This window comes from Dasypus novemcinctus, chromosome 25 (genome assembly GCF_030445035.2).
Source record: "Dasypus novemcinctus isolate mDasNov1 chromosome 25, mDasNov1.1.hap2, whole genome shotgun sequence".
NCBI classification, from domain to species: Eukaryota; Metazoa; Chordata; class Mammalia; order Cingulata; family Dasypodidae; genus Dasypus; species Dasypus novemcinctus.
In genome coordinates this window covers 48556320-48576783 of record NC_080697.1, presented here as the reverse complement: position 1 = coordinate 48576783, position 20464 = coordinate 48556320, and the positions used below count along the sequence as shown (strand labels likewise).

The 20464-nt window shown below is 42.4% G+C and overlaps 1 protein-coding gene and 1 long non-coding RNA gene across 8 annotated transcripts in view; one reads left to right on the top strand and one right to left on the bottom strand.

Moving 5' to 3' along the window:
* LOC131276011 (uncharacterized) overlaps positions 1-14720 on the top strand; it is a 41705-nt gene extending 26985 nt beyond the window's left edge. For both annotated transcript variants that reach the window (XR_009183487.2, XR_009183488.2), the window contains exon 3: positions 14441-14720. This is a non-coding gene — a long non-coding RNA (uncharacterized lncRNA). The remainder of the gene's footprint in view (positions 1-14440) is intronic.
* The window catches only part of DLGAP2 (DLG associated protein 2), a 1108217-nt gene that overhangs the window by 421809 nt on the left and 665944 nt on the right, over positions 1-20464 (bottom strand). The window lies entirely within an intron of this gene.

The window sequence follows — 20464 nt, the reverse complement described above, 5'->3', positions numbered from 1 at the left end:
CCAGTTGTTTGGTCAAGCAAGCACTGGACTTATTGTTACTGTGAGCATATATCATGGACTTAAATCACCAGTAAGTTGGTGATCCCATCTATGGTTGATTCCATCCATGGTTGATTCCATCTACCAACAACTGAGGAGACTGCCTTCAACAGTGAGAGAAGTCTCATGCAATCAGTTGGAGGCTTTATAAGGAAGTGATGACTTTAGCAGTCAGAAGAGAGAATTTCCATCTCTACTTCAGCCAGCCAGCTTCTCCTGGGGAATTCATGGGAAACCGTCATTGGAGTTCCCAGCTTGTGGCCTGCCCTAGGGAATTTGGACTTGCCCATCCCATAGTCGCTTCACTGCAAGTACATGGCTCCCTGCATCATGGTCCTGTGCTGAACCACGGGGCTCTGCTAACACAGCCAGCCTCCATTCCGAGCACCTATGAGGCCTTCCCACTGAGTCTCTAACCCTAGTCCCTGGGGACAAAGGTCCCAGAAGGAATAAAGGGAGATTCATGATAATCCAGAGTCCTGGGATCAGCCCTGGCTCTGCCGCTGATAAACTGCACCAGTCACTAAGCTTACTTCTCAGATTTCCCAGAGCCTGGCCCTCCACAGGTCCTTAATCAATTGCTTTAGATGAATGGATGAATAAGTAGACGGGCAACTCAAGGATGCCACTTTACTTCTGGGGAAACTGATCAGATTGACCTAGGTTTCGTCTAGAGCCAGGTATCTACATGACAAGTAGACAATGACCTCCTACTTCCTGCCACATTCTCCATATCAGGTCATGTCATTAAGATCAGCAGTGTTTCCCCCTAAATAACATTTGATATAAAGCACAATTACAGTGTTTCTGAAAGGCACTGCTCTGTAGGGGAGGTGGCAGCATTTAAGAACATTTTTTTTTAAAGAAAGAGATCCAATTTTTATTCATATTCCCATCCCAGATTTTGTTATTTGCTCCATTTCCCCAAACATTATCAAACTAAAGCAAATGCAAAAGGAAAGGAGGGTAACTGGAAATGGACTCCCCCACCAAAAAACAAAACAAAACAAACCCCAAAAAGAACAAAAAATAGTAGCAGTTATATTATCAGGTTTCTGTTCATTTTACTAAGATGGGAAGGGCAATGTGTGCCTCTGGCTCAGCTGCAGACAGGCGTCAGAATGTCTCACGTCCCTGTAATCACATGGCTCAACTGCATTCCGCCCAGACCCCGACCAGGCATTTTTATCTCATGCATACCCCTCTATTTTCTAGGCAGGGTGTAGCTATTTAGACATTCGTTTTTATTTTTGTCCAGGAAGCTCATGTTGCTAAAGTCTTATTCTAAAGATTTCAGTGGAAGACTTTGAATATCGAGTTAGAGTCTGTTTTCTAAGCCATTATTATCCTCATTCATACCAGAATGGTTTATTAAGTAGCTTGTGCCTGGCACAGTGTTGGATGTGGCTACGGCAGTGGGAAGAGCACTTACAGCTCAAGGGTTAAGAGATGAGTATTCTCACAGCATGTTACACCAGCCTTGACAAAGGCTAACACAGGGACACAGGAAATCCATCATCATCATCATCACCACCACCATCATCACCACATCATATCATACACAATAGTTACTATATCTTGACTGCCAATGGCTTTTCTAGGAAACTTTATATTCTGTACCTCATCGTCTCCTTTCATCAGTCCTATCAGATTGGTAATGGCACAACTCTAGGGTGAGATAACTTGGCTTTAGAAAGTTTTGCTAGTAAAAGCCATGATTTTCTGACTCCAGAATCTATGCTTTTTAACAACACATTCATTGAAAATATCATTTAATGTTCAAATAAATGAGGGAAGAGTAATGATTAGGCTCATTCCACAGTTGGGGGCATGAGGCACAAAGAGTTAAAGTGTTCTCTGATCCAAGGGCCAAGAGGAAATGGGTTTTGAAAGGACCAGAATGCCAAGATAGGAAATATACTGCACTGACCAGCTAATTTTAGACTTTACTTATATTAAATAGTATTTTAATAGTATCTAGAGTTTGAAGATAATCCAAGAGGTTTGTATGCTACCTAAACTTATGCATGCAAAGCAGCACATGTGTAGTTTCACCCAAATCTCAGGTTTAGAACAGCTCTGCCATCAAGGTGTGTGTGGAACTCTGGTCAGCTATATTTTCTGCCCTTACCTCACCCTCCAGCACTATCAAATTTCTCATAGTTCCTTTCCTTTCTGGAGGCTCAGTGTGAGAGGCTGGTTTGGATGTAAGTGATTGGATTATTAAAAATATCTGCTGTTCTTTTTTTCCATTTTTTTATTTTACCACATAACGTGGGCATTCTTCTCTGGGACACTTAGCTCTATGTGTAGCAAGTACACAGTATTTAATTCATTCCGTAAATATATATTGTGTGCTTATTGTGTTTCAGGCCTTCTTTTAGGTGTCTAAGATAGAACTGGGGGGAAATACAATGTGGTAGCTCTTGAGAAACTTAAATGCCTTTTGTATAACTACCAGCACCACTGATTCTACCTTACTTTCCATCCCTTAGTTACCTTTGCCTTATTTTTCTTATTTATTTGAAACTTGTTTTATTGTGACATAATAAATCCGTTGCAGAACAAGCCAGGACATAAAGAAACATAGCAACAAAATAAATAATATTCAGGGTTCCCTGAACATCCATGTGTTTTTACACAATCATTTATAAATAATGTCTTCTTCCTGGATTGTGCTCAGCTCTTTGCCCATCTGTCAAATTCCTATTTATCCATCAAGACCAATTCAAAAGTTCCCTACTCTATGAAACTTTCCCCTTATGCCTCAAAGAATAACCCCTTCTGGACAAAGGTTTGATGTTTGATATGTGGGAGAACCATATATTGTATATGTGAATTACTGTGACCTAAAATTTATGTCAAGAGAAACTTACTAATCAGGAAAAAAAAAAAAAAAAGAAAGAAAGGAGGTAGACACTGAGGAAGAAATGGAAGAAATTGCCTTGCCACTGTACATACAGGGCAACACCTGTAGCAGTGATGAAAGGCAAAATGTCAAAAACAAAGCTTTTCCATTTTTTCATTTTTTTTGATACCCCAATTTATTTTTCCTTTATTTAATTTTTCTAAATTTCTATGTATTCTATAGCTAGCCTTTAAACCCATCACTATATTCCATTTTTCTATTAATGGAACCAAGCAATATATTGGGCTTCCTTTTTGAAGAAGTTTTGAACTACAGAGGTTCAACTATGGCGGGGGAGGAGCACTTGTGTGGAGTGTCATTGGTGGGGGGCACATGGTTGGGAGGGAGTTCTCCAGGGCATGTATACAGGTACATAGAAAGGTTTGGATATTTTCATAGTGGTTTCAGTTGTAAACGACAGATAAGAGAGTGCTGAGTTCCTGACCAGGGGAGCTCTATCACATTTCCCAATGGAACAACAACAATCCCCCAAGTGCAATGGCAAGGACCAATAAAGATGGATGGTCCAATGATGAGCCCTTGATAGTGATGGCTCCAATTATGAGCCTGTGTGCCTGAATATGAACTACGCCTATAGCTGAGGGGTACCTAAGAGTTACCTCCTGAAAGCCTCCATGTTGCTCAAATGTGGCCACTCTCTAAGTCAAACTCAGCATGTAGATGCATTGCCTTCCCACCAGTGTGGGACATGACTCCTGGGGATGAGCCTCTCTGGCACCGAGGGATTACTACCAAGCACCAGCTGATGATGTAACTACAAAAAAACCATGAACAAAGAGGTCAACTCAGACTGGCAGAATATCTCAGCCTACATGTAATATCAGGTGTTCAAAACTGTTTTTTGACTTTGGATAAAAAAGGGGAAATGGAAAGGACAAGAGAGTTTATATGGCTAAGAGTCTCCAAAAAAGAGTCGGGAGGTTATCAGAGGGTGATGCTTATGCACCCTCAGCAGGGTACCAGAGATAGCCGAGGTAGATGGAAACCCAGGTGCTGGTTCTCCTGAGGGCTGCAGTGACTCACAGGTTCTATGGTCAAGGCAGATGGCTCTGGAGTTCAGGGCCATGTCAGTTGGCCCTAATTCAGAGTTTGTGTTCCTGAGTATGATGGAGTTGGACTCAGATATAACCTTTCCACACGCCTCTTCTGTCACTTTTACCAGACCTGTGGTTGGCATTTGGGTTGGTGTATACTCAGGAGACCTGAATCTCTGAACTGTCCATGTGATAGCCAGGCCCTGGGCCTCAGCAGACTTGCGGCTCCTACCCTCTGGTTTTTTGGACTTACCCTGGCCAGCTGACAGGGAGGTGAAGAGGGTCAACCACCACACCAGGGAGCCAAGAGTACCTACAGCTGCAAGCAGGAGAATTGCATCCATCATCCATGTGGAATCTAAATTCCTCTTGATATAGAGGGGGACTGGACATAGCCATCCCAGGTCCACAAGATGGAGGAATAGAGTATGGATTAGAGTGGACTTATTGGTGTTCTGCTGGGCAACTATTGTGATTAGTAAGGGAAGAAATTGTAGTAGTGATGTGGAAAGGGTGGCCATGGTGGCTGCTGATGGTTAGGAGAGGGAAGAAGAGATATGGTGTGGGGGCATTTTCAGGATTTGGAGTTGTCCTAGGTGGTGCTGCAGGGATGGATGCTAGATGTTGTGTGTCCTGTCTTGGCTCACTGGGTGGACTGGGGGAGAGTGTGGACTAAAATGTGGACCACTGTCCATGTGCTACAGTGGTTCTCCAGAATGTATTCGCCGGGTGCAGTGGATGTGCCACAATGATGGAAGAGTTTGTTGATGTGGGAGGGGTGGCAGGGGTGGGTGGGGAGTATATGGGGACCTCATATTTTTTTAATGTAACATTTAAAAGAAAATAAAGAAGAAGAAGAAAAAAAGAATAACCCCTTCTCCTCGGGATTCTTACAGCATTTGGTACAATTCTCTGTTACATCACTTTGATATTGCATTATAATTATTCATTTACCTATCTGTTTCTCCATGTCAGTCAAAATGTTCCATACAGTTTTGGATCTCCAGAATATAGCGGCTCATAGAAGGCTCATACGTATTGCTGAATGTTTAACAGTAGAGTCTTAGAGCATAAATGTAATTCTAAGCTTAACCCAGTTTTATAAACTCATTACCAAAAAGTGGTCAGCTAAAGGCCCTTTTTTCCCCCCAGGAACATCTTCATTTAAGCAACCATTCCAAAGAGTCTAGGTTTCTGGATCTCAGCCCAGTTTGGTAGATTCATGGCATCCCAATGTTTCAGGTTAAGATGGATCAGAAGGAGAGCATTGTATTCTACAACTACTTTTTCATGTGTAAGAATCCAGAAAATCTCTTGGCAGCAACTCAACCGCTAAATCTTAGAAGAGGGGCTCCCATATCCAGGTAAGTCATACCAAGGTTCCTAGAATTAACTCTATCTTCAGATTTGTCCTGGATTTCTAGACAGGTCATCATTAGCTGAAATCTACCCACCCCCCTCCCACCCACACACTTACAGGGTATCTACAATTTCCACAGACTTATTGAAGTCCCTGAGAGGCCTGGTTCTTGGAGCCACCGTCTGATGCTCTTCATGGAGAGATGGCAAACTAACATTTCAACAGCAAGGAGAGGGGAGGGAACAGGAGAACTGGAGGCAGGAAGGGAAGGAATAAAAGGGACAAATGGAGGAGACAGAAAAATCAAAGGGGAAAGTGGGGAGGGAAGGGAAGAACAGAAGCCTTGAAGAAGGCAGGGGTGGGGTAACTGAGCAGACAATGTACTGTTCCCTTTTCTTTATAACATGTCAACGCATTTATCATTTTATACTACTGATCCTGAGTAATGAGCGAAAACAACTGTCATGCAGAACAACAAGAGGTATGAAGCAAGGTTGCTGTGGAAACCTTTATTGTGGAATGCCAAAATTTTCAGGTTGAACACTACATGGGTTTTTCTACTGGAATCAACACATGGTGTACATCATGCTCTTCTTTGTGTTGGGGAATGAAGGCAGGATGGGGAAATGCCTGCCTCATATAAATCATGTCTGCACGATTTCTTAATTGGAAGCTGCTTTATGAATTGTACCCATGGCTTTTAAAGAAGATTTAGTGGAATAATAAAATAAAAATGAGAATTTCACAGCATGCTTCTACATCGTGTACTTAGAGAAAATTCAATTTAACCCTTTGAAAGTATCCACTGTTTAGATTCAGAGGGTTTTGTTTATTTCGCTTTTGAGTAGATGATGGGGGGATAAAGGATAAATGCTAGTAAAGAAAGTTCCAAATGCTAAGTTCTGTGCAGGTATCAGAGCTGCTCTCAGGAACCTGATACTGACCTATATCATACTTTCTTTAGCTTAAATACCTTAGGTTTTGCAGCTAGAAAGAGTCCATTTTCATTATACTCAAGCTTTCCATTTCCATTCAACTTGGTTGCTTGCAAGGCAGCCTGTCAGAATTTCTAGAATTACACCAAGGAGCATTCTAACTCTGACCCCAGCTTTGCTGACATCACCTACTCTGAATTCATTGCCCACTCGTTATCCTCTCCCCCCGAGACACCGAGGAGTTGTGCTTTTATGGGCCCATTGTGCATAAAGGTTCCGGTGGCACAAGTATCCCTTAGTCATTTCTTGAATCTATGGGCTTTCTTTTATGCAAGAAAACCATTTCCCTCTGTCATAATAACTCTCACATTGACAGAGCACGTTAGCCTTTGCAATGTACTTTCCTATCCATCATCTCATCTATACTTAAAGAACAGATGAGACAGCCCAAGCTATTAATGGTACCAGAGTCGAGCTCCAGAGATTGGAAGGCATGGATATTCCTAGAACTGAAGCTACTGTTCTGCCCGTACTGCTGCAATAGCTGGGGTGGGGAGAACCCGTCACCTGTCTTAACTTCTCTGAAAGAAAGTTCCCAATTTAAACTTGGGTGCTATGGGGGGGGGGGGGGGGAGCATATGAAATTGAATTTATGGCTTTTGGCAAGTACCAAGTGCAGCAGGTTAAGCCTTGTCAGAAGTGTGTAAGGTTATGAAAAACTAGGTGACTAAACTCACGATTTTCTGACTCCACATTTCCTGCTTGTCCTGACTACATTATATTAACTGTAAGGTGGTTCATATAATAAAGGATAACTTGGACAAAAGAAACACTGCATGTCAACAGAACTTGGGAGAGTTGGGGCATTATAGCTTTCAAGGAGGAACTGGGTGGTATCCGAGGCATGGGCAGAAGGAAGAGGAAGGAAAAGGGAAAAAGGGAAGTCTTCTAGGTCATCTGAAGATGCCCTAATTGGAGACATGGCCCTAGGGTAGGAGAGGGACTTTTAGGGACTACACAATCCTACTCAACTGTAAGTGAAGAGAGAGTCGGTAAGCCTGGCTTTATACTGACAATGGGGAAAGGAACTAAGGCGTAAGTAGCAGTACTATATCATGTTATACAAACAAGACTGTTTTTCCATAGCAACAAGAAAAAGTTGATGCATATGTGTTTATATATATTTACCTGTGTGTGAAGATGATTATGCATTTATACAAAAACACACTCAAGGACCTCTATATGTATTTTTGTATCTATCCATGTTGGGGATTGAATCATGTGCCCCACAAAAGGTCTCAATCCGTGGTCCTGTGGGTGTGAACCCATCTGCTGTGGCACCTTTGAAGATGTTATTAGTTAAGGGGAGTCCAAACTGCGTGAGGGTGGCCTTCGTCCAATATAGCTGAAGACCTTATAAGCAGAGGAAATTCAAAATGGAAAGAGAGGCCATGGGGCAAAGCCACAAGCCAGAAGTCAAAAGACCTGGGAAGACTAAGGAGAACACATCTCCATGTGCATTTGCCATATGATGAAAAGGCCAAGGTGTGTGTACGTTTAGCTGTGGACTGTGCTTTTGTGCAATCTTTCCTGACTCTGTCTTTATCCTTTATGGTGGAACCAGAAAAAAACAGTATCCGGAGCAGTGGTTCCAGTTACATAACCTGACTGAATGCAGTTGGCGCTCCTCAGCAGAGAAAGTTAGTATCCAGCAGGTTTTTGCCCCCCACGAAAGCCCTCTAATAATAACAATAGTGAATCAAGTCACCCAGGGAGTCATTTTCACCCAAGCTAAGCAGTTCTAAAGGGATAGGGAGATACACAGAGGACTACAAATGAGCAAAGCAGTTTTTAAAATGAACTACACTAGATTCTGATCACACCAGCTGGGACCCCAGCTATGTATTGAGTTATGAAGCTGTAACCAATCTCTATTCCAGTTCCTTTCAACATTCTAACATTCTATCTGCACAGTCTTTATTTTAAATAGATGTCTTTGTCCTATTAACTTAGGGACATTTTTTTCAAAACAAAAATCTGATCATGTTTCCCTTTCTACCTCATACTCAATTCATGTTTTGTTTTGTTTTTATTTTTACAATACCAGGACTAGGGATTGAACTGGGGACCTTGTACGTGGAAAACCATGGGAAGCCAGCACTCAATCACTGGGCTACAGAAGCTCCTTGTTTTTTTTTTCCATTAGTTTGTTTTTGTTGTTTTGTTTTAAGAGGTACCAGGGATTAAACCCCGGACCTTGTAAATAGGAAGCAGAGACTCAACTACTTGAGCTATACCTGTCACCCGCCATTCATGTTAGCAATTATTAAGAGCTGTTTCCTTATGTAAGGGGGAGGGAAGTAGGAAACAGGAAGGAGATTTTTCATTGTATGTCCTTTATACATTTTGATTTTCAAACCATATAGATGTTGTACAGTTTTAAGTCTTCTGTGGACCTCAGAAAATCCTGTTCTTAAAGTGAATCCACTGCCGTGCCTGTGAACCCTTTGGAGATGGGACCTTTTGATTAGATTGAGCTAAAGACCCATTTTGAAGCAGGCTAGTAAGATAGGGAATCCAAGAGACAGATCTGGAACTTGGCAGAGAGTCCAAGTGGACATCAGTAACCCCCAAGATGGCTGTTGGAAGACCCCTATCCCCAGGATTCTGCTATCCAGAACAAAGACTTTTTCTGGATGCAAGAAAAGCCCCAGATGTTCCCTAGGGACTTTTATCAATGATTGGTGGGGTGATCAATCAAAACAGGCTAGAATCCCTCCCCTGCCATTAACAAAGGGATGGAATAATTAATAGTTAATAAAGCATACTGCGAGGCCTAAGAGCGCTCACGCCCCAGTCTCTTGTCTCCAGACCCATTCCTGCCCTCTGTGCGCCACTCTCACCATTTTTCCTCTGCCATGTGGCCATACAAGTATATCCGGGCATTTATAACCTATAATGGGAATTGTAGCTTGTAAATCAGCCCTCTTTACCCCTTTTCACCCCGTTCCTCTCTACGTGGGACCCTCCTATTTTCTCCCATTTCTCTTCCCTCCCTACCTGAATAAATTACTGGCCTAACTCACCTGGCATGCTCTTGAAATTCATTTCTGCAGGATAGCCGAGAACCTAGAGAAAATCTGCTAACATTTCAATTAGATCACTTTCGACTGGACTGAGTCACTTAAGGGCCTTTGAGTAGATCGTGGGACCCAGGATAGGTCTTAATCCTCTTACCAGACTCCTTTATAAATGGAGGACTAAAAAGCTGCAGACACAGAGAAAAAGCTGCAGAGACAAGAGAAGGAACCCAGGAGCTTAGAAAGGAACCTGCATGCGAGAAAAGCTACAGATGGAACGGCCCGAAGCAGAACTAGCAACAAGGCCGGCCGGGAGGAGAGTGGAGAGAGGAGGAGACACCACCCTGCACCTGATTGCCCACAGCTGAGCTTGTAGAGAAAGTGGGCCTGGAGGAGAAGGCGGACACCCGGACAGGCGGACACCACCCCTGTGCCGTGCCATGTGGCAGGGGCCCAGGGCCATTGGCAGCTGACCTTCGATGAGTCAGAACCTCTGATGTTGCCTTGATTTGAACCTTTTTGCAGCTCAGAACTGGAAGCTTCTACCCTAGTAAATGCTCTTTATAAAAGCCAGCCATTTCTGGTAGATTGCTTTGGCAGCATTTAGCAAACTAAAAGAGATGTATTCCCTCTTCAAATCACCCTTAAATAAACAGGGGAAAGTAAAACACCCTAAGCAGGGGCTCCCATTGCTTTTCCCCATGGCCACCCTGATGCACCTCTCCAGTCTCACCTGGCAACCCTGGTCTCCAGAGGACTGTGCCCCAGGCACAGGGACCCCTCCTCAGTCCCTTTAGCACCCCCCCTTTCGCCACGGTCTTGGCTCACGCTGTTCCTTTGGTCAGGAATTCTCAGCCCCTTCCTCCCCATCAGGACTTGTAAATTTCTATTTACTCCTCTCATATCAACTGGCCAGTCATTTTCCTGACCCTGCTCTGTTAGGGCTTAATCGCGTTCCCCCAGTAGATAGGCTGGAATCCTAAACCCTGCTGCCTTTTAGGGGATCTTGCTTGGAAATGGGATGCTTGCCGATGGAATTAGGTGGGTTAGAGTGAGGTCAGAACTGAGTAGAGCGGGCCCCCGATCCAAAACGCTTGGTGTCCTCTTAGAAAAGGGGAGAAGAAACAGACCCTGGGGAGAAGGCCCCGTGAAGAAGGAGGCAGAGGGACACGTCCACAAGCCGGGGAAGGCCAAGGGCTGCCGGCAAATGCCAGGAGGGGGCGAGTCGAGGCTTCTCCCCGAAGGGTTTTGGAGGGAACAGGGCCCTGCTGCTGCCCTGAGGTGCCTTCCAGCCCAGAAACAAGAAGCAACAGAATTCTGTTATTTTAAGGCACACTCCTTATTTGTTACAGCAGCTCTAGGAAACTAAGACACCCTCCTAATCTAAATCAAGCTTCTTTGTTACTCCCTCTTAAAAAGTTGTTACCTCCTTCAGAGCATTTTTCTCAGTAGGTGGTTAAACATGCCCTAACATGATTATTTGATCCGCATCTATTTTTTCTCCACAGACTAGAAGCTCCATGGGAACAGGGGCAGTGTCTTTCTGGTTCATCATTGTATCCTCGGAGTCTAGCACAGTGCTTGGCATGTACTAGGTGCTTGTTAAGTGTTTGCTGAAGACCTGAATGCCAAATGCTTATCACTGTGCCTGGCACATAGTGAGAGTTTAATGACTGAGAACTGCTATTATCAGTACTCCTACCAATACCACTAGTACCAGTGCTATCACTACTCTCACTACTCCCATACAGCACCCTGGGGCACATGGCCTTAAGGAGTGCTGGCTGGAGAACTGCTTTTATTCTTAACATTAGTGGACATTTCATTATTTTATAAACACAGCTGTGTATGGAAGAAGTGTGGGGAAGTACAAACATCTTCAGAATTTGAAGTGAAATTTCCACTACGACAGTATTATGAAGCTTTAAATCTTTTTAAAAATTTTAAATTTTTAAACAAAAAAGAATACATAGCACTCATTTTGGTAAACACTGCTTGCAAACTTTCGGGCACAAACTGCCATGGAAAATTCAGGTGACTGCTGTTACATGACCTTGTTAGTGTTAAAAATATACTAACTGTATGGACATAAATTGACTACTCAGCTTCACAGTTGCTGTAGAATCGCAGCTCCCATTCACCCAAAGCCTTTTAAAACAATATCCTGCAGAATTAGGTACCCTTAATACAACTTAGGTTTTCCCATTTGTGTATGACTAAGGAGACAAAATGGTTTGCATCTATTTCTGCCATCAATATTTGTGGGTCCTAGACAAGTCAAAATCTATGAATCTAGAGACTGGATGCTAAATTCCGTTTCAGGTTCAATATTCCTGATCTTATTCCTTAATGAATCAGAGAGAATATTCTATTGCTTTATGAAGTAATATTAAGAACACTCAAGTTCACAATTTTTGAAATAAAAACAGAAGACTTCCTCCCTTCCACACTTTTCGGCGATTTTATTGACAGAGGTATTTCTATCTTATGAATCATCAGTAAATGTCTTTGAGATACTTGAAATGGGCAGGATGTTAATAAGTCAGAGGTATTACTGTACAGTTGGAGAAGAACTTCTCCAGTGTCTTCCTTCAAACACAACATATTGACTATATTCCAGTTTTTCAGAAGTTATTTTCCATGGTGTTTATACAATACAAATATAAAAAGATCATCTCCCTCAGGAGCCTGCTTCCCACGTACAAGGCCCTGGGTTCAGTCCCTGGTACCTCCTGGGGGAAAAAAAGTCATCTCCAAAACCCAACAAGAAAAACAATGCAAAACACAAAAATAATGAGGAAGTTTGAATGAACAAGGCCCCTAAAGCATTTCCAGTCATTGTGGATTTCAAGATGAAAAACCCATATCTAAAAATTGCAGAATCTATTCATTTTTTGATTATTGCTACAATCTACTAAAATATCAGGAATGGTTCAAATTTCAAGCAAAGAGACATGAAAGACCCACAAGCTCCCGAATTCCAAACTGCCCCAAATAAACTTGAGCGGGAGAATGGAAAGCACTCCAGTCTTTTATGTCTAGTAATTAGCTCTTTTAACACCATCAGACGGATGAAGAAAAAAATATTCATTGGAATCTGTATGCTCTTTTGACATTTTTATCTCAGGAGCACAGAGGGTGATGTGTACTAATGTGTTAGGAAAATAATTAAAGTTCTCGGGGCTTGGTTTTAATCGTGCACTGCACTCCTCCACAATTATCAAAGCACCCCTGGGTGTCCATTGTGTGCCCACATCTTTTTCTTTAATATAGGCATGCTACCAAGTTTCTTTGATATAGTATTGCTTGTAACCATCAGCAGATATGGGAACAAGCCGTACAAACTTCCCAAAGAAATAAAGAATTCTAGAAACCCTATGAGAGCAGCACGGGAACCTAGCAATAGTTACTCCTTCACCAAGGATATCCTGGTACCCACAGTATTTCTAAATTGTGGAAAGACATGAAAATAGAGACATGAACCACTCCTGATTGGTCCAAGCCACCATCGTTTCCAGGATTCCTGTAAAATCCTCCTATAAGTCTTTCAACTTCAATCCTGGCACCCCTGCCTGAGGAGCTTTGTGCCAGCCAGTCTGTCTTGCCTAAGCTGCTATTACTCAGATATCCTCATGGCTTCTTCCCCCACCTCCTTTAAGTCTTTAAGCAAATGTCACCTCCCAGCAAGGTCTTCCCTGGTCACTCTTTTTAAAAGTGTACCTCATTTATTTGTTTGTTTGTTTAATTAATTAATTAATTATTTTATCCCCCCCTTGGGGCTTGTTTTTGCTGTCTGCTCTGTGTTCAGTCGCTGTGTGTTCTTGTGTGTCTGCTTGTCTCCCTTTTGTTGCATCTTCTTGCTGTGCCAGCTCTCCGTGCGGCACGGGCCGTCAGCTCTCCACGTGGGGTGCAGGCCAGCTTGCTTTCACAAGGAGGCCCTGGGACGTGAACCCAGGGCCTCCCACATGGTAGATGGGAGCCCAAACAATTGAGCCACTGCTGCTTCCCCCCCAATTTATTTTTCATCTGATACACTATATTTTATACAAAGCTACTTTTTCCCCATCCACTAGAATGCAAGTTTCATGGAGTTTGAAAAGTTCGCTTTTCACTGCTATTCACTGCAGTGGCCCTAATAGCCACAGAATATATCAGGTACATACAAGTACTCAATAAATATTTGCTGATTGAATGAATTATTAAATTCCCATGCATAATGCTAAGTGTATTAAAAATCTTATCTCTTTCAGTCCTCACCACATCACAATGAGGAAAGTATTACTACCTCCATATTACGGATGAGGGTACTGAGACTTGGAAAAGTTAACTAGATTACATATCACCGAATAGTAATAATTGGAGCTGGTAATCATTGAATCCAGGCCTGCCTGGCTCCTAAACACATGCTCATAATCATTATTCTCTGTCAAAGGAACAGCATACAAAACAGGGCTCTTTAGACAATTATGAAATTAATCTAAAAGGATTAGAGAACTGAGAGATCACAATATAGACCTAAAAATATTGTTTGAGAAGGGCCACGAAATGGCTACAACTTGGATAAATGAAGAGGCGTATGTAGGCATTAGAGGCATGTTTCAAAATTCCTTTAAACCTCTGCATCCTCTTCCTAATAGTTCAATTAGGAGAAAGGAAAAACCCATAGCAAATCCTGCTCCTCCATGTTTCCTCAAATACAAGCTCGCTGCTGACACTACCCATCAATAAGCATCTATTAGAAACTTAAATTGTTACTTCTAAGTTGCTACCTCTGAAATAACCATTAGCATCTGAAGCCCCTTTCCCATTCATGGATGTGGTGGGGTGACTTATGTACCTGGGTTCAGACATGTTCTTAATCTAATCCACATCCCTGTGGATTTCTCTTCCTTTTGTCACAGAGAACTAGGCAGAAGCAAAGTGCCCTTCTTTGACATTTGGTTTCTCAGACAAAAATGTTGAGATTTTTTGAATTATTTTTGACCCCTTACCTCTTATTTCCAAACAATTTCACTGTTTTCAATCAATTTGATTTACAAAGCTGTTTCCACTTATCCACACAGGTATGAACCCATTAAGGTGTGGTGAGCTGAACCAGGGCGGGTCTTAATCCAGATTTCTTAAGGCCTCATAAGGAAAAAGGCACAGGGAGAAGCAGGACGTCAGCAGGAGCCCAGTGGAGAAGGAAGAGGACATCACTATACGACAGGAAAGCCAAGGAACCCCAAGGGCAGAAGGCAAGCTGGCACCAGAGCATCGCAGTCGCTGGGGAGAGAGCAAGCTTTGATGATACTTAGATTGTGGACTTCTTTTAGTCACAAAATCGTGAGCCAATAAATTCCTGTTGTTAATGTCAAAACTGGTTTGTGGTATTTGTGATAGCAGCTCAGGCAAGCTAAGAATGGAAAATGTGAAGCACAATCGGGAGAAAGTAATTTAGAGTTTGTGTCTAGCTGTTTTCCAAAAGATCATGGATAACTTCCTTCTGTACCACAATATAGTATAGTGGGGTGGCCATGGTGGGATCTGCATTGAATTCTACCTTTAACACTTGCTAACTGGGCAACCTGGAGTGGGCCTCTCACCTCTCTTAGCTTCGGTTTCTTAGCTGAGAATAACATTAGGGCTATTAAGAGAATAAATGCATTTATAAATGTATAGCATCTAACACATTGTGGAACCTTAAGGAAAAACAGAACGTCCTTGTGTTTTTTTGCCATAAACTGGGGCAAGGGGCATGTGGAATCCCCTAACAGGAGTGCATTGTGCACTATAAGGAATATCTACTATCTCTACCTCAACAATTTGTCATCGAGACTAATAAGAACATTGAAAGTGTATAGCAGTCATGCACATAACTGATTTGGATGCCTGGCTGGGAAGTGTTTAAAATCATACTTTTTGTTTAATGGGTTTTAATAAGAGTCATAAAACTCTCTCCCCTATCTCCTTCATTGACTTTTATTTTTCCTTTATAGGCCAAAATTCTTCTCCGTGCTTCAGCTCCTAGCCAGTTCTCTTTTCTTTTTTTCACTTAGAAAAGTCAAGAATTTTCCAGGCTCCAACTCTCACCTTAAATAAAAATATGACTACATCTTTATATAAGTATTTAAATAAGTCCTTGCTTATTCTAAGAAATTTAGCCCCATATCACTAACTATTGGTACATTCTCTTCCTTTTGTCACAGAGAACTAGGCAGAAGCAAAGTGCCCTTCTCTGACATTCAGTTTCTCGGACAAAAATGTTGAGATCTTTGGAATTATTTTTGACCCCTTACCGCTTATTTCCAAACAATTTCACTGTTTTCAATCAATTTGATTTACAAAGCTGTTTCCACTTATCCACACAAATTTTAACATTTCATCTTCTTTATATCCCACCCTAGCTTAATAGTTTTTTTATTTAAAGATTTATTTATTTATTTTTATTCCCCCCCTCCCCCCACCACTTGCACTCGCTGCCTGCTCTCTGTCCATTTGCTGTGTGTTCTTCTGTGTCTCCTTGTCTTCTTTTCTTCTTCTCTTTAGGAGGCCCTGGGAACCGGTCCTGGGACCTTCCGATATGGGAGAGAGGTACCCAATCACCTGAGCCACCTCAGCAATGTGATTTGTTGTCTCTCTTATTATCTTTCCTCTGTGTCTCCTCTTTGTTGCATCATCTTGTTGCATCAGCTTGCAGCACGGGCCAGTTCTCCACAGCATGGGCCAGTTCACCTTCACCAGGAGGCCCCAGAAATCGAACCCAGTATTCCCCAAAGAGTAGACAGGAGCCCAGTTACCTGAAGTTTAGGTAAGCTACAACAAGTTGCTTTGAAAATATAAAATTAAAGTAAAAGACCACCAAGATAACAATAGGAAAACTTCAGGGCAAACTATGGGGCACCATTTTCCAGCTTAATGCTGAACTAGCGGGATATTCTCCTCTCTCTAGCTCTCCTGCACCTCACCTCTGTAACGTGTCATAAGGAGATCCAGGAAAGTTCCTATTTCTTGCCTTTTCCACTTATTTTCCTTCCTCCAGATGGGGATCCAATCTGGTTAGTAGGAACATATAGCACACCCTTTTAAGAAATGTAGAGCTGTGTAGGAGGCACGGACTCCTCTGCTGATGTAAAATGACCTTCTTAAAGGACTGTCTTTTTAAAGCAACTTGTAAGATGCTACACAAAAGCCTTTGAAGTCCTGTAATTACTCTTGCCACTATTCAAAAGAAAAGTGGGTGTTGCTTCTTAGTGATCAGATGCTTTTGGAAGGATGGAAGCTTCTCGGGGCATTCTTAGGAAAATATCAGCAAAGCACGTCTAACATGTCAAATAATTTTTCCAATACAGGCTGTTTTCTATACCAGACACGCAGCTGATCAGTATCTCTGGGTGTTTTACTCCTGGCCTCATTCTAGCAGGCTAACATGCTGATTTTATGCTTGGCCATTGACAGGCATGGACTGTAGAAAAGCTACTGTAACCCCTGAATGACTCTAAATTGCTTAAGGCTGAAAGGTGAAAACTATGCATTGCGATTGAGTCAGTAGGTGAATTCTGATCCTTCCATGAGATATTCAAGCTGGCGATGGACCTGGGGAGAACACAGGCCGCCTCGGGGTAGACAACGGTTCTTTCCAAATGACAGATTCTAGCGCCGCTCGGGGGACGTGAGCCAACCGAGGGGAAACAGAAGCACTTGGCGTGCTCGTTTGTGCGTGTGTACTTAGATGTAGGGGAACCGACACACACTCGCATAAACACACATGTGTACTCACTACATAATTGACCTTTCTTTAAAAAAAAAAAAACAAAAAAAACCAGAATCCTGTTTGGCTGGGGAAAGGGCAGGCAGTTTTTGTTCGTGGTGCTGCAGGGGGAAGGAGGATCTCACTTTGGGTGATGGACAGTGGTCCCGTCAGTCTGCTCTCCACCAGGCTCGCCAGCACCCCCTCCTCCTCTGTTCCCACCTCCAGATGACCTTAGGGCTTTAAAAAAGCCAGCTGAGGATCAATAAGGTTGGGACAGCTGGCCTCTGTAACGCGCTTCGGTCACTACTCGAACGGCTCACGTAAGGCGCCCACCTGCCTCTCCCCTTAGACACTGCCTGGCCTCCCTCCCCTCATCCACAAAATGTACTTAGAAATATTTAAGAAATAAATGAGATAGCGAAGGCAAGGCACCAAGAGTAAAAAAGGAAAAATCTTAAATGTCAGAGGGACTCTTTTATAAATAGCCTAATCCTACATATGGTTGGGAAATTTTGACTCTATTTGTCATATACCCAAGATTGTGTCAGAAAACAAAATTAACACAAAAGAAACATCCAGAAAATGATACAAGGCAGAGTATGTTTAAAGCAAAGGCTTTAAATGCAAAAAGAGTTCATGAAAAATGTGAAGATTACTGACAGTAAAATCATCAGAAGAGACTTTCCGGGGAAGGAGGGATTTGATGTCTACTAATAATGTCCAAACATAGTTTCTTGGAATGAGAGTAGGTTTATGTGAACAAAAAGGAAAGGCAAATACGTTTAAGGTTGTAGGCGTATCATAAGCACACAACGAAACCCACAAAAAGTGATGTGTGATTATTCACCAAGTGGCTAAGCGAGCCATGAGTAAGACCAGCTATTTCAGGGTTCCGGTTGCCAAGTGAACCCTGCAAACAGGGCTCCTGCATTGAGTTGTAAATCTCCAGAAGTTCACAAAAAGGCCAGCACATGTTTGGTACCTGATGGATAGTCACAGATGACTAACTCACTAAATAGTCGCAGCAACACCTCCCACTGGAAACAAACCACTTCTGGATTAAATTACCTGCGGCCTCAGCTGAAGCCCATCATGGGAGAAAGTAACCTGCTCCATCAGTGGTGGGACCACAGCGCATTTAATCCAAGCCCTAATCCCACAGTCAAATGAATCAGATCAGGAATTAAACTGGCATTCTAGGGCAAGGTCTGCTCTCTTACATTGTACTAGAAAAGCCTACTTAAAGGAAAAAACACATTTTAATCAATAGGGGCTTTTTATAACCCAGAAGGAAATAAGCATAAAGTGAGTCAACAAATATGTATTCTTTCAACACATATTTCTTGAGTGCCTACTATGTTTTAGGCACCGGTTTGGGTACTGAGAACATAACAGTGAACAGAGAAAAATCTTGTGTCTCATGGGGCTAATATTCCTCTGGAAAAGGAAGAAATAAATACACTTGCTTATATTTGTGTGTGTGTATGTATTTGCAAGATGTGATACTTGCTATAAAGGCAAATAAAGTTAGGGTACAGGGCAGAGAGAGAGAGAGAGAAGTCTCAGATCAGCTGAGGAAATGTTTTAAGAAGGAAGTGGACAATTTACCACATTGATAAGTCAAGTATTCAGGTCAATAAATTTAAAAGTCATTGGTAACCATTACTAAGACAGTTTTTGTGGGCCGGTGAGGATAAAAACCCAATTGGAATGTACTCAATAGAGAACAGAATGGGAGAAAGTAGAGAAAATCAAGATAAAAGGCCATTCGAGTTTTCCTGTGAAGGAAAGCAAAGCATGTGATAGTGGTGGGAAGCAGATTGGAGATCAAGAGATTGTTTTTTCCTTTACACGAGTGATGTTATATATTTGCATGCTGATGGAAATGACTGGGCAGAGAAGAAAATGCTGATGATGCCGAAAAGAGAGGCAATAACTGCCGGAATAAGGTGATAGGAAATAAGAGCCACTATACAAATGGAAGTTGAAGTTTTGACTTTGGATAGGGACCTGGGCAGTTCATCCACTGTCACAGGAGGGCAGGTGAGGTGAGAGTGAGCGCAGATGCAGGTAGGTGGGAGATTTTGTGGATACAGCCTGTGGAAGTTCTGATTGAGTTTTTTCTCAGTGGCAGGAGCAGCAAGGTTTTCAACCAAAAGGAAGGAGGAAGGAGGGAGGTTAGTGATGAGAGGAGAAAGTGTGAAAATCATCTAGTAGAGTGGGAAACTGAATTGCGTAAAGAAATATAACATCTTTTCCAGGTAACCTTAACTGTCCACTTGAAGTCAGCTGCATGCATTTCAAGTGAGACCACTGAGCACAGCTGTGCGCTTTTCTCCAGCTTAGGTGCAGACAGCGAGCAGAAGAGGGTTTATTCACAGTTGGAATTTGTCAGACAGCTATAACAAAAGGAGTTTAAAAGATGTGAGGGTATATGAAACAGAGTTGTTATGTAGTAACATAATTGCTGACATATATGAGGTAAGTAAGGACATGATGAAGATAAAGAATATTGGAAATTTATAGTAGGGTCAAAGGAATGATGGTGTCAATGGGTAGAAGAACTGTGAGACTTTGAGTCCTAGGGTAACATGCTGGAAAGAGAAGAAATAGCTGCCAATTAGGGGGGGTCCTTGAAACTGAGATTATGGCAGTTATTGGTAATTTTTGGTAATCAAGGTCTAGATTCTGATCATAGAACTAAAGGCCTTTAAAAGAGCTGGCTTTTTAATTATTATGGTTATGTATTCATTTTTTTAAGGAAGGGAAGAATATTTCAGACCTATTTGGTATGAGGGACATGGGCGGAAAAAAACCAGCCACAATACAGCAGGGCTCATAGGAAGCAGGGGTCTCTGGGGAGTGCCCAGGTTTAAGGAGATGCCTGCAACCTCTACCTACCTCTACCTACCTCTACCAACCTCTACCTACCTCTACCTCCCTGGTCTACAGCATACCACAATCTCCAAAGCTTCTCTCTGTCTTAGATTGTGACATGAAAAACAGAACCACTGGTTCATCCCTTTATTCATCTTGGCCTCCACAGGACCCAGCAAAGAACTGGAATATAGTAGATATACGTATTAGTCAGCCAAAGGGGTACTGATGCAAAGTAGCAGAAATCCATTGGTTTTTATAAAGGGTATTCATTTGGGGTAGAAGCTCCCCTCACCGAAGTCTGTTGCTACGTGTTGGAGCAGGATGGCTGCCGATGTCTGTAACGGTTCAGGCTTCCTCTTCCTCTTAAAGCTCCGTGGTCCCAACTTCTAATAGCAGCAGTAGGCTGAATGAGCTCAGGGCTCATTCCTCTCTGGGCTCAGGTGCTCTGGTCTCGCCACAAGGTCAGCTATAAATT